The 13,208-nt window shown below is 39.0% G+C and overlaps 1 long non-coding RNA gene across 1 annotated transcript; it reads right to left on the bottom strand.

Moving 5' to 3' along the window:
* Positions 1–3,499: 3,499 nt before the first annotated feature.
* LOC139139069 (uncharacterized) lies at positions 3,500–5,577 on the bottom strand. Its single transcript, XR_011553719.1, has 2 exons — positions 5,343–5,577; positions 3,500–3,640 (listed from the first exon to the last, which is right to left on the bottom strand). It is a non-coding gene; the product is annotated as an uncharacterized lncRNA (long non-coding RNA).
* Positions 5,578–13,208: the final 7,631 nt, after the last annotated feature.

The following is a 13,208-nucleotide window of genomic DNA, read 5'->3' as shown; positions in this document are numbered from 1 at the left end:
ATCAGTAATTTGTAAAGTTTTGAATACAACAGTAATTTGGTATAAATATCAAAATGTGGTAAAATTTATGAGAAATAATAAAATTGAAGGTATAATGTGGCACTTTCAATAGAATTTGTTTTTCAGTAATGCCAAACAATAAATCATGACGGGACGCTCGCATCTAAAAAACAGTACACTTTTTTGGGCTCTTTCTGCACTGATAATATGCAATCTAACGTAGTTATATCAGATATAATCAGACATTACATAACGCTTAGTCAACAACTTCAGATACCAATAGCTTGGCCGGTACTACTTTATGCCAAGGTATTGTACAGTGAAGCGGCACAAACTCAATCTCGTGTAAACCTTGACAACAGTTTTATCATTTTAGGACATCAGAATTTGTTTCTACTTTTTAAGTTGAACTAACATATGGCTTGTAGTATATTTATAGGTCCTATTCTGTGAAAATTAGGGTACAATGTTCAAAGAAGTTCAAGGCGAACGATTATCTGTATGAGTGAAGTGTGTAAGGCAGAGATGTCTTCCCTGTACACCTACTTAATCGCTATCTCTTATCACATATTGCAAACAGCTTACCAGATGGCAAATAACTTTAATTAGGAGCTCCATACCCCTTGAAACCCCTATTTCAAGGGGTGAATGTGCATTGAATATGCACTGTTTTTAGATGGAAACGTCCCCTAATGTAAACATTCATAAAAAGTAAAAGTCTACAAACATTGTCCAAATGGTACTTGAGTTTATAATATTAATTTTTCATTTGTTTAATTACAGGCCATGATTATTGAGATGAAAACTGGGATATGGCATCTTGTGTCACGTTACAAAAAAAGCGAATGGATTTGAAATAATAGAGAAACCATACACGGGAAATACAGTCATACTTCGAGAAAGTTTCACAAACATCAGCCCCACAATCCCCTCCCAATCTTACCCCATCCCTCAAAATATCACTTCCAAGGCCCCATATATACCATACATGTCCATTACAAATGTAAACAATTTTATTCCAATCCCATGGATTCCAAACCTGGGTGCCAACCAACCTTGATCCCAGAGCCTGTGGCAACATCCCCTTCCCACACTAACCTTACGTCCTTAGATGGTGCCAGGACCTTGCTGATGTTATGCATAGTATCCCCGAAAGGAAAAGTAAAATAAATATTACTTGAAAGTTCATGATTTCATTCCACTTACTTGGGTAATATCAGACGACTAACTGTCAACTATTACAGTGCATATCGGTATGTGCGGTATAGGGTTATGTCCTTGTACTAACCACGGCTTGAAATAATACCTGTCTGCCTGTCCCGGACAAGTGAAATTTGGCTTGGGACAAGCAGTTTTGAAAAGTACTTGTCCAAGTGGACAGGTAGGTTTTTTCAGCCTGCAACCAGTATTTCAACCTATTGACTACAGCAAATATTCATGTTTAAATTTATGTACCTTTTAAAATTTTGAAAATCATTATTTGGATATTTACCTGTCAGAAAAAAGTAAAAGAAAGTTCGATAATATCTAATCACTGTTTACAGGAGGCAGCCATATTGATTTATCTAAGGTCACGTCTCAAATTGGGAGATTCTCAGAACTATCTCGACACCGAGGGCGCTGTTACGCCAGTTGGCATACGATACAGTCATGAGTTTGTTGAATTGAATTGAAATTAGTGTAGTTTCTTGGAATAAATTATGTCATTTTGGACAGGTACTTTTCTCACTGGGACAAGCACTTTTTATTTTGACTTGTCCAGTGGACAGGCGGTTGAAAACAGTATTTCGAGCCTTGCTAACTTTGAAAGCAATCAGTCCTGGTATATCTCAGTTGCAGCACTAGACATGAAAAAATGAATTCAAATGACCGCCTAAATGTGTGTGTACTATATGGTTATGTCTCTGTCCCAACTTTATAACAAATTTGTGCTGGCAAATCTTAGTTGCAGTTCAAGAGACGAAAAATTCAATACATAATGGTCGCCTGGTGGCCGATGTGCATATGTACTGACATAGGGGTCATGTCCTGGTACAAATTTTGAAAGAAATCAGCTGTCTCTGTTGCAGCTCTAGACCTAAATAAATCAATACAAAATGGCTGCTTGTGGCTATATTAGATGATACTGTGAAACATACGGATATGTACCAACGTTGTACAAACTTAGAAACAAATCGGCATCCAATTTACTGAATACAGTGGAACCATGAAGTTTTGTACAAATTTCTTGTACAGTTGGAGTAACATGGCGTTCCCTTTGGATAGCCATATTTGGAGCTCGATAATCACCGCATATTCTTACTTTATCAGTACCAGATTATGAAACAATGACAATTGGACTCACCCAGGGTGTTGGGCCATCAATTTTTTTCAAAATATCAGCATCTTCCAATGATTTTATCTCTGCCTCAACTTTTTTGCGCAAATGGTATGGAACACGTCTATGATTCTGGGTATAGGTTTGACATTTTCATCAATATGAAGTTTAATTTGTTTGCTATTATATTTTCCCATACCTGTGAAAACCAGGCGTGATCACGTATTTTTCTTTGTACAGTTTCTGGACAATTTGGCATTTCTAGAGCAGCCGATTTTGAATCTTTCGTAACAGCTGACTGGTCTGCGTCTGATAAATTGGTTTGTATGTGTGGTTGTATGTGACTTGTGTTTGGAACCCTCTCAGATACTGAAACACTATTTGACCGATGGGAGTTAATTTGTATAAAACCAAAAAGACTTGCGGAAGGATATCCTAAAATTGAGGAGTCTTTAGTATCGGCAACAATGAAATCTAAAGTTTCGAAACGATTCCCCATGTCAATCTTGGCTTTTACAAGACCCATTACATTAACCTTTTGTTGTTTGCCATAGGTGAATAAATTCTTATTGATTGGTTCAAGAGTTACAGAATTACTTAATGCTTGAAAATCACTCTTATTCAAAACATTACAAGTAGCACCTGAATCTAACATCAAATCTACACATTTACCATTTATGGAAAGATTTGCAAATGGAAGCTTGCCACCATATCTTTCATAAACTTGGATATAAACAAGAAATCACTACTGGTGTCTGAACTATCATCTTTGACATCTTTAACACACACTGTATCGACAACATTTCGCTTGTATGGAAGCTTACTACTTTTCTTTTCATTAATGTTTTTCAGTTTACGGCAACAAGATTTGAAATGTCCACTCTTATGACAATAGTGGCATTGCTTACCCTTTGCTGGGCAGACACCTTGATGTGGATATTTACCGCCACAAAAGTAACAACTTGAAGAGATTTTTTTTAAATCTTGAGCTTGTCGATTTTTCTTATAACCACCACGTTGTGTCTGACGTTGTCGGCTGGATGGAGTGTGGGCAGTTTTGTTCACAGTGTCCGGCAACTGCAAATGTTCTATACCATGTGCTTCCCGTTCAGAGATTTCCAATGACCTTGCCAGTGATATAATTTGGTTTAGAGTCATGTCTTGTTGTAGAGCTTTTCTGCGAACCTTCTTGTTTCTTCCCCCTTGGATAATTTGGTGCTTTATTTCAGCATCCGTCATAGCTTGGTAAGTGAAGCCACAATTAACACTAACCTTACGTCCTTAGATGGTGCCAGGACCTTGCTGATGTTATGCATAGTATCCCTGAAAGGAAAAGTAAAATAAATATTACTTGAAAGTTCATGATTTCATTCCACTTATTTGGGTAATATCTGACAACTAACTGTCAACAATTACAGTGCATATGTGCGGTATAGGGTTATGTCCTTGTACTAACTTTGAAAGAAATCAGTCCTGGTATATCTCAGTTGCAGCACCAGACATGAAAAAATGAATACAAATGACCGCCTAAATGTGTTTGTACTAGCTATGGTTATGTCTCTGTCCCAACTTTATAACAAATTTGTGCTGGCAAATCTTAGTTGCAGTTCAAGAGACGAAAAAATTCAATACATAATGGTCGCCTGGTGGCCGACGTGCATATGTACTGACATAGGGGTCATGTCCTGGTACAAATTTTGAAAGAAATCAGTTGTCTCTGTTGCAGCTCTAGACTTAAATAAATCAATACAAAATGGCTGCTTGTGGCCATATTAGATGATACTGTGAAACATATCGATATGTACCAACGTTGTACAAACTTAGAAACAAATCGGTTTTGGCATGTCTTTAGTGCAGCTCCAGACATTCACAATTCAATAAAAAATGACCCCATAATTATTTTTAAGGCAAAATAAATAAACATGCTGATGCATAGGTATGACATAAACTTATGATGTCCTAGGTAATGATGTCCTTGTATCAACTTTGAAAAAACTTGGTTCTGGAAGTTGTAACAGGTGAAGCACTGGACTTGATAATTTCACAATGAAATGCCATGGCTGCCTTATCTGGCACAGCAAATCAACTGTGCATATTATGAATCAAGAAGGGTTACAACAAGTCCTTTTAATTTTTATAGACATCTCTGAAAAAATACAGTAAGTTTTCGATCCACTTCAAACACACAATGTAGGCACCCAGTCACCTAGCGAAGATACCATAGTCAAAACCACTCGGCCACATACCCACCAAACGACAGTGGTTCACTAAACGAGATAAAAGTTGTTACTATTTGTCTGACTGCAACCCCTCCACACACTGTAGAAATGCACTCACATACTCGTAACACACATCATACACACGCTTTATGAAAGTATTGAATACATCGCTTAACTGTATGGTGTATCAATAAATATATCATAGCAGTATATTGATGGCGCAAATACAGCGATCTGAGGGACAGTGCTACACTACAGCTGCTATAAAGCCGACAGGTAACAGCCATCCTCTCCTAAAAGTTTACGTGCTGGCTGGCTATCCTCACATTACTACATGTAGTACAACTAATAGTTTCTAGTTATTCATTTTCATCATAACTTATAAACAATAGCTTACGTGCTTGTGTGACAAACGCAATTTTCAATACTATATCCGGTGGCTCCGTTATCAAAATTAAAAGTGTGACCACAGTCGTTTGGAGAGCTATTCAGCGCTGGGACCATGGAGGTTTTGGCGAGGTGTCCGTCGAATTCGGCCGAAAATCACACGAAACGAGCGTTTTTGAATCAGATAAAGTATCAGGTATGAAATTTTAGAATGATAGGGAACGATCGACGGTTGCATGATAGATGAACTTGCTAATTTTCACAGTGAAATCGGACACGGAATGTGACATGGCGTGGTTTTTATAGCCATTCTGTTTCCAGACTTGGGGTATTTCTCGCTTCTGTACACTCGTCTATGGGGCGAATAGTCCCAGCGCTGAATAGCTCTCCAAACGACTGTGGTGTGACGCAATACCTACCGAGAAAATCCACTCCAGTCCAAGTTCACGCTTCTGGCGCCGGACGAAAGGCGTGTAGTATCCATCCATATCTCAAAATGCATTACTTAAAGGTAAATACAAATCAGAAATCACAAAGCAACACTGTCCGGAAAGTACGCTGCACAAAGTTTCGGAAATCAGCGGATAAACAGTCCAGATAAATTTTACGATGGCGCGAAACTGAATAGCGTGGCACTTGCCCAGTCTCGTCTCGTCCACATTTAAATCTCGAAGTGCGCCACAAGCGCCGAAGTCGCGGTGTTCGAGTTCCGGTCAAATTTCCCGAAGGGACTAGCGAACAGGTCCGAGCCAGTACGTGAGGGGAGGTGGGCGTCTTAACGGCTTGGCTTCAGTAGGAATTTTTCGTTGTAGGACTATTGTTATTTATATAATCTTTTGTAACAATTTTGACTGTGATATTCCTAATTAAGATTTACACCACTAACCTTTGGTGTCTTGGTCACGTGATATGTAATATTTCTTCTTTTTGTCCCCACATCGCGTGATATGTAGGCCTAATTGCCAAATGACACTTGCAGGTGCGTTCGTTGTTGACTTTTCGAAGCTACCGCTGATAGTAATCCGATGACAGCGTCAACAGATTAGTAACCTACCCTTGCTTGCTGACGCATTAGGCTACAAGCGCATCATATATTAGAAGCCGTATAGCGATACAACTTAGCTTGCAGCAGATCCCTGTGGGTTATAACCTGCACGTTTGCTCTATCTCTGAAGCCTTTTCGTTGACATACTAAAATTACAAACTGACATAAACCTTCATGCGCTTATGTTATGTGACTCTTCATGAGCAGGAACGACATCTTTGTGTATAGTGAAAAAAAAAACAACCGAAGACATGAGGGACTGCAGCTTATACGATAAACACCTATAGAAGACCTAGTTGCGATCGTATCTTGGGCAAGTAGGCCTACAGGCTAGGATCACGATACAGTGTCAAGAATTCAAGCTTACACTAGATTTGAGAGATTATGAAATCTCTTATATTTATCGGATATTTACTCACGATTTGAAAATCTAGTATCGTCTATTTTTGTAAAGAAATGAATTTCGTGCAAGACCAGCCAAAACTCCGGCCCCCCGATGATGTCCGATCGGTCCTCCCGAAGAAGTCCCGATAGTAAAGTGTATTTCGTGCCCACATTTAAATAAAAAAATGTAATAAATGTAAAAAATGCATTTCGCGCACGAATTGATATGTAATAATGTATATCATGAAGAATTCTTGACTACTATACAGACCATTAGGCCTAATGCCATTTTCCAAACTAAGAGTCGGACCACAGTCCCCTGTGATCTATTCCGCTCTTGGACTATGCGCCCCATCCATAGACGTGTGTACATATGCTTGAGAAAAACCCCAATATTGGTTTTTCTCAAGCATATGTACACACATCTATGGGGCGCATAGTCCAAAAGCGGAATATATCACAGGGGACAGTGGTCGGACAGAGGAAGTCGGGTGGTCAGATCTGTTAGGTGGGGAAATCTCGGATATTTACCCGCGATTTGACAAGTTTAGTATCTTCTCTTATCAGAGTTAACGTCCGAAATTGGCGATTTCGCAGACCCGGCATGCCGACACACAATGCAATCTAGTATCGTCTAGTATCGATATTAGAGTCCCGCAATTGCCGATATCGGGTAAATATCGGCGATTCAGTCTCACACCCGGCGTGTCGAGACACAGTAAGCAATAATATAAGTCATTCTAGTATCGTATAGTATCGATATTATAATCCAAAAATTGCCTATATATGTCGGGTGTATATCGAGATAAGAGACGCTTTGTGAAGTCGATATTAGGGTCCCGAAATCGCCGATGTTTATCTGGTTAAGACTGACGATTTGAGGCGAGCGAGTCCAGATAAAAACCGCGTTGTGTAGTATCGTCGAGTATCGATATTAGAGTCCCGAAATCCCTTGTAAAACAATCATCCTTGAAATGTGCAGAGCATAACTTTGCATCTTTGATAGGTTTTAACATTTTATTAACTCGCCCGACTTTCTTGAGCCATTGTCTCGAGTCTAAAAAAAAGTTGTTCTGCGGGAAAACGGTGAAAACTAACACCGTTTTTGTTCTTCCTCGAGTAATTTTGTAACCAACTGCACAACAGTAAATCATTTCGCATGCTCCTGAGTATTCGATTAAAAAAATTGTAACGTGCAGAGATGAACACTTGAAAACACTTTGCACCACTAGAGTAATAGACTCCAATGCTATATAGTAAGCTGCTAGCTGCAACATACCTTCGTGTATCGCCGATGACGTCACGCACGCTCCTCCCATGAGCCCTTTCGCGCCCACTGGATTCCGGACAAGTATCTTACCACAACCACGGGCACTTTCAGTGTTGTTCTGAATTGCAGATAGTCTGCATAAACTAAGCAGCTTACGATGAATATGTGTAAGAAATTTATAACAGAATGCCGTTCAGATTGAAATGCCGACTTTACAATACCAGATGATCAAGGTCGGACTGTGTCTAACGTCTAGGCCTATAGTCTGAATAAACTAAAGCAGCTTTAAACTGCTTTTATGTTAATACGAACTTTGATGATAATTTTGATGATAACTGTGTAAGAAATTTATAAAAGAATACCGTTCAGATTGAAATGCCGACTTAGCTACAATACCAGATCAAGGTCGGACCATGTCTACGTGAACGTCACAAGCGACCACATCGACCGCATTCTTTCGATGCTGAACGCCGCGGCGGAACGACGCATACGCTCTCGCGACCTGCACTGTGTTGTTTCACATAATTTCTGGACGATATTGTTTACCGATGAAGTGAGTCGAATTCCGTCGCGAAAACGACCTATGAAATTTGAAATGGCATCATTGCACAGATCAAGTTATGAAAATGACAGACATGTAGTAGATATTCGAAATATGACCGAGAATAAATGCGTCGCTAATCCTGACTATGCGTTGTGCGATAGCGACTTTGGATGTTCGAACGTCGCAAAATACGCTAATATAGCAAATGCCGTTCTGTGGTTTCGTCATGCGCAGAAGAAAGGACATATTTTTTAATGTTTTATTTCTCTTCGTAGTAAAAACCTTCAATATAATATTCCAAAGAATAACAGTAATTTTTTTTTTTTCAGTTTTAGTGAAAGCCTTTCAATAGAACCCGAAAGAGTTTTCAAATGTGCATTTCTTATTTAGGCTACTCTGTTTTTTTCGTACTGAACGTGAACAAGCCTGGCAGGTCAAGGGTAATAGTATCTGTCCCCCCTGTCCCCCCTCCCTTTTTTGTAACGCACATCGTCAGGTTCCCTGTTCATAAAGGTGTTCATATGAGCATACCCCACACTCCAAACAGTGGCGGCGCTCTCACTTCCGTTTCACTTCTGTGAAATGAGAGCGCCGCCACTGTTTGGAGTGTGAGCATACCCTTGTGACCGCGGACATCCGGGAACTTGCGGTTTTTCACGTCAGTTTTGCGTCACACTGCCGTGAGAACAAAATATTGAAGTGTGGATTTTTCAACCTTTACACCAGTATTCAAAGTTTCAACCACTGTCCCTAGATAGGTGATAGAGGAACCGTGTTTCAACATTATGTCAATGATAAACACTAAGTTCTGTCCTTTGTGTCAGTTGCCTCTGAATGTCAACATCATCGTCACTAGATGACGATATAATATATCCCAAATACTTTTCACTGTGACAAATTGAAGTAGGTTTTCCATAGAATACACTGTTTGTATAGCGCTGTTCACGGTTACAGGTTTGTTACTAAATATAGCTGTACGCGCGCGACATCGGACAGAAGCTCGAAATGCGGACAAATGTTATCAATGTTGCATACATGGCTGTTTTTGCAGTTTGTACTCTGAGTCGTGAATATGCCATTTAGTATTCATTGTTACACTAGCAGTCGCCTACTAAGATGTGTTTTTGTCGTTTTTGCATGCGTAATTTTCAAAAGCGTAATCTAAAAATGCGGACAAATATTTATTTTTGCATATTAATGAGAGAACAGTGACGTAAACTGTGAACAGCCCTATTGCCTCTGAATGTCAACATCATCGTCACTAGATGACGATATAATATATCCCAAATACTTTTCACTGTGACAAATTGAAGTAGGTTTTCCATAGAATACACTGTTTGTATTTTTTAACTTCCATGATTTTGTCAAAAAGAACATAGACTCGGTTTTGAAAGTATGGAATAAAATATAACATGATTCTCTCCATAAAACTCACGGATCTTGATCAGTTTTCTAGGTGACTTAATCGACGGACAAATCAATACCAGATCATCGGTATACAACAAGTCCTTGATTATTTTACTTGCTATATGACATCCAACTCTTGCTCTTTGTAAAATATGGTGAATGACAATATTTTCATAACAGAATAATAGGGTGATAATACTGCTCCACATCTGAACCTGAGCTGAAAATACTGTCCTTTGCATAAATATGTACATCAAAAAAAAGCTTATATTTCACCATTTGCTTCTCCGCTAGGTGACTAGATACCGTAGATTGTGAGTTTGATCTTGATTGAAAACACCGTATTATTTAGATTTTCTGTTCGTCCTTCACCTACTCCCCTGTCCCTTCTTTCAGTTTTTGCTATTTATGATTTCGTTATTTTTCTGTAAGGGAGGACCTGAACAGTTTATCGTACCTTACAATGTGCCTTAAAGAAAGTCTGCGCATAGCACCACCGGTACCAGAAATTTGTCGGAAACTAACAAAACCACTGGAGTTGCCAGATGGAAGAGTGTTTCAAGTCGGTTAGTATTATATCCGCACATGAGAGAGAGAGAGAGAGAGAGAGAGAGAGAGAGAGAGAGAGAGAGAACAAACACCACACTTGCATGCTTTTACTGGAGAAGTGCATCTGCACTATGCAGAATCTTCATGCATTACAAAAATGGAAAAAATACGTTTGCACACATTACGTACTAAGGGTGTCTGTTACTAGAGTTTTATGGATGCAAGAGATCAAGAAACTGACGGTCTTTACAGATTGTTTGTCTGATGATTGCTTTTAGTGCTTGAAACTCTGGTGACAAGCATTTAAAGCAGAAATACTTAACATAACATGAACACTGTTGAGTTTGAAAATACATATGTATTCAAGATATTGTTCATACTTTCTTATTCACTTTGGTCATATTCCATATAGTATTTTCTCAATACCACGAACCATTGCGCATAGTTTTGTCTGTCTGTTTAAATAGGCATGCCGATCTGGATAAACATTTACGCTTTACATCCGTTTAGATTTCGTCAAGAGAACGCAGAACAAAGGTCACCCTTCGCCTATGTGCCGTTCTCTGCCGGACCAAGGTGGGTTGATGCTGATTGGTATGTTAGTGCCCTCTTTTCCGATGGTTGGATGGAGGTTATATTTTCAACGGCCAGGTCGAATTCAATGAAAGATATGTCACTTTTTTGACCATAGATGTACAAGAGAGACGAACTTGCTCATTAAACGATCCCTTCAATAACGTGATTGTGGATCTTTATTGTTGATGTACAAAGATGCCAACATTTTTGAAGATGTTATTTTATGAGCTGAACAGAATAAATCTATAAAATTCAACTTGGTGAAAAATGATTACTTTTTCATTATTCCCAGGGTTGCTATGGGTTAGTTCAGGGATTCACTGGAAGTTTTTGGGACATGGAATATTTTCAGAAGATTGAATGGGAAAAGAGTGATATCGATAAAATCAAATTCATTATATGGGAAATTTAACATTATATTTTGAGTGCGGGTATCAAGATATTTGTGATTAAGTATTCCCGGGCTAAGTTTTGCATTTTTTTCAAACAAATAAGCATTCCGATGACCCATAGCTTGTCGGATAAGATGCAGGAAATGCTGAGGCAAAGTTACGATGAAAGTCTTCACTTCAGTAAAACCACACCCCAGGGGTTTCCATATCAAAGTTTCAAAGCTTTACCCCTTCATGATTTCATAGACCACTGTTACAGGGAAAGGCCCACTGCTCCTTTGAGGTTGTTGAATAACCTGTAATCTCACTTGATGGCAAGCGATCTAACGGTTGATAGAGCTCCACTGTGTGATGTAAGGTATAACTATTTTGTGACAAATGTGTTGATGAAGGTAGAAATCTTTGATAACTCAATTCAGGATGGCCTGAATAAATTTGACAAAAATAGCTGCAAAAAACACAACGTAACATCATGATCATCCCTAAGAAAATGTCTGCCAAATATCAAACCTATCTGATGAGTAGTTTCAAGAAACGATGTTTGACCAAAATGGCAAAAATTGCCCTAAAAATACAAAATTGCAGATTTCAATATATCACATTAACATAATCCCTAGGAACCTGAATAACAAATATCAAAGCTATCAGACAAATAGTCTTTGAGAAACAATTTTTTTGACCAAGAATGGCAAAAATTGTGCCAAAAATGCAAAGTTGTAGATTTCACTATAATTTGAATATTTCATATTTTGATCATCTCTATGAACCAGTATGCCAAATATCAAAGCTATTGGAAGAGGCTTGGTAAAAAAAATTGACCAAAAATAACAAAAATTACCTTAAAAATACAAATTTGCAACTTTCTACATAATTTCAACATATTAAATATGGTATGTCCACCCTAGGGACCTATATCTCAAATATCAAAGCTGGCTGACCAGTTTCGAAGGAGATTTTAAAAGATTTTTTGACCAGAAATGACAAAAATTGCCTTTGGAATTAAACTTTGCATATTTCATCACAATTTGAACAAATCCATTAAGGTCATCCCTAGGTACATGTATACCAAATATTAGACTCTCTCACAGCCCCTCGCCGGCTTCACCTCTGACCATAATACCGCCCTGAGAGGGTGAGCCGAGCGAAGCTCGGCTCAGCGAGCCGGCGAAGCCGCTATAACATCATGAACATGGCTGGCTCAGTGAGCGTCGCTTGTCAGAATGACCGTTGAGGGCGCATAACTGCGTAGCGAACGAAGGGGCTGTGAGAGAGTCTAACCAAATATTAAAGCTGTTGGACCAGCCGTTAACGAGAAGATTTTTGCCTCAAAAATACAATTTTTGCATATTTCTTCACAATTTGATCAAATCTGATTAAGGTCATCCCTGGAGACCTGTACTCCAAATATGACAGGAATCGAACCAGCTGATTGGAAGAAGAAGCTTGGAATGTAATTAGTTGACGGATGCCGGACGACAGATTCCGGATGACACACGACGGATGACACCAAACATCACCCTATCATATAAGGCCAACAACAGTCGTTTGGAGAGCTATTCAGCGCTGGGACTATTCGCCCATAGACGAGTGTGCAGAAGCGAGAAATACCCCGCTTTCTCGCTTCTGCACACTCGTCTATGGGGCGAATGGACCCAGCGCTGAATAGCTCTCCAAACGACTGTGGGCCAACAATGCTTTTCATGTTTATGCATAAAAATAATTTCTCATGAAAAGCATAGGACGTATTTGAAGTTTGCTACCAGCACTACTGATTGTATTATAGCACTCACACCAATCTGTTATCAACTATCATAAGTCAAAAGTCGTAGAATACACAATTTTTGTGCTGTTTTCCCAACAGGAACTGCATCGGCCAGAATTTTGCCTTGAGCGAGATGAAGATAGTTCTCTCCGTACTGCTGCACCACTTTGAATTTTCGCTTGATGATCAAAAACCTGTAAAACCGTTTTTGGGCTTAGTCCTCCAAACTGTGGATGGTTTGCATCTACGCGTAAAGAAACGTACATAACAGAAATTCTGGCACAAAAGACACTTACATACATGTATTGTTTATCTGTTTCCTTGTTTGATTTTAATGAATACTCATTCAGGCCAAT

The sequence above is a fragment of the Ptychodera flava genome, chromosome 8 (genome assembly GCF_041260155.1).
Source record: "Ptychodera flava strain L36383 chromosome 8, AS_Pfla_20210202, whole genome shotgun sequence".
Lineage (NCBI taxonomy): Eukaryota > Metazoa > Hemichordata > Enteropneusta > Ptychoderidae > Ptychodera > Ptychodera flava.
The sequence above is the reverse complement of the archived record's forward strand: the minus strand, read 5'-3'. Positions and strand labels throughout refer to the sequence as shown.